The following is a 2,066-nucleotide window of genomic DNA, read 5'->3' as shown; positions in this document are numbered from 1 at the left end:
GAACATTTTGTTCCCCGTGGCATCCTCAACCCTCAGCACAATGCCTGGCACGTGGAAGTAGCTTAGTAAGTATTTACTGAGTTCATCAACTAGAACCAAAATCTTTGAGAGAAGAGGACAAAATTTATGGCTTCTCTTTTTACTGGCAAAGAGGCAGTAAGGTTCAAAGCACAACATATACTTAAATATCATGTTTTCAGTCTAGTATATCTCTGAAACTTCAGCTCCATTTACCTGCACTTACGAGAGAAAAAAACAATCAATGTGAAGATTTTACCATGAAAAAAATCAGGCTGAGAATTATGTCAGAAAAATCAAAATGCTACCTAATGTTCTTTATACTCAAGGTACTGTTCTAGGCAAGCATTTTACATAGATTTTTCTCATGTATTTTCATTTTGTTCGAATTTAGAGCACAGACAGAAAACAGACATGTGGTTTTCTTATCGATACTGAATAGATATAATCTTACGGCCCATTAAAGGGAGAAGCTGTTTTTCTGGGAGGACATTTGAGTGTGAGTGCTTTCTGAATTACTCAAGGTCCAAGCCTTGAGGGTCAGTTAGAACAGAATTGACCAGGGGAGGAGGCCCAGTGTGAAAGTGTGGCACTGTCCTGAAGTCCTCCTGCTTCTTGCACTGACTTGTTGACAGGAAATTTCCTTCTGCTGGGACAGGCAGGAGGCCCAGGATCACTGAGGAAGAGGAAGCCACCTTCCCACCACAAGAGCAGACGCATTGTGAGTTTGCGGGTAACGCTCACTGCAGGGTTGCTGGAGGCAACTATCTCACACCCCTCTAAAGACAGAAAGCAGAGTTTTACAGGGCGTGGAGCTGAAGAGTTACCTTGTCCTGGGGAATGGAGTGCCTGGAGAGGCTTATAAAAAGGTCGTAGTCTGAGGGAAGCACAGCGCAGGGCTCCTTATCCAGCACCGCTCTAAAAGCTTCCCAGATGGCTGTGCAGTTCTTGTCCCTGTGCAAAAGGACAAGTTTATAAAAGAAAAAAAACACACACACGCATTACAGTGTGAATGATGTCTTTTCATTTCTCCCAGTGTACTCCAAAAGCTTTACAAGCCATTTTGTCATACGTCCGCTCTGCTGAAATAAGCATACAAAAAAGACAGGAAATTACCATGGCTCATGCATTAACCCCAATTCAGAAGAGGAAAAAATAAATAACTTAGGGGATGTATTTAGAAATCTGACAGTGGAAGTGTCTCTCAGAAGGTGCTACACATAATTTTCAGAGCTAAGGAATAGTTTTGCCCCAGGCTCAGAGCAGAAGAGGCACCAAGCCAGAAAGTGACCATTCCAACAAGTCATGGCAAGCTCCCAGCTCCTTCCTTTAGACAATGAGGTCCATTGTGGGGCTGGGGCCAGGTGAGGTCAGGCCAGCGTTCAGGACCTTGTAAAATCAGGAGTAACAGCCAAGTGTTCAGAAAGGCTGTGGCACCCCCTGGAACACAGAAAGGATGGCCTCCAGTGCCAGCCACACCTCCTGACTTCCAGTCTAGCCTTCTAGAAATGTTACCCACTGCATTTGCAACATTTTCTTTTCCATGTTGGGTGGCGAGTAACATGGGTGTTCCTTGTGTGATCCTCCATTTTTTGTTTTTTATTTTTATTTTTATTTTTTTTTTGCCTTAAATGTGTCACATTAAAAAACAACTAGCACAAGAAAGGGGCTATGAAAACAGAAAACGTGGGTCCGAAGAAGGAACAAAAATTAGCACAGTGCTGGCAAAGAGCCTCGAACTTAAAAAGTCCTCTGGATTGGATCTGAAATTTGAATTCCTAAAGTTCCCGGACTCACGGAATTCCTGGATCTGCCAGTTCTGGGCTGTCATCCAAACTCACCTGTCCCTAATCCTCACCTCTAGACCGACACCCCACAACCTCCTTCATTTACGCACACGTACACACTCAAACACATCCCTCATTTGCAGTCCCCCCACACTGGCCCCTCCCTCGAGGTTCCCCACCCTCCACACGTGACCTTTAGAACCCCAACCGCCCTCACACACGCGCGCATCCGTCAAGACCCCCTACTTCCCCCACTTTGGA

Source organism: Pteropus vampyrus, unplaced genomic scaffold, assembly GCF_000151845.1.
Source record: "Pteropus vampyrus isolate Shadow unplaced genomic scaffold, Pvam_2.0 Scaffold5, whole genome shotgun sequence".
Lineage (NCBI taxonomy): Eukaryota > Metazoa > Chordata > Mammalia > Chiroptera > Pteropodidae > Pteropus > Pteropus vampyrus.
The sequence above is the reverse complement of the archived record's forward strand: the minus strand, read 5'-3'. Positions refer to the sequence as shown.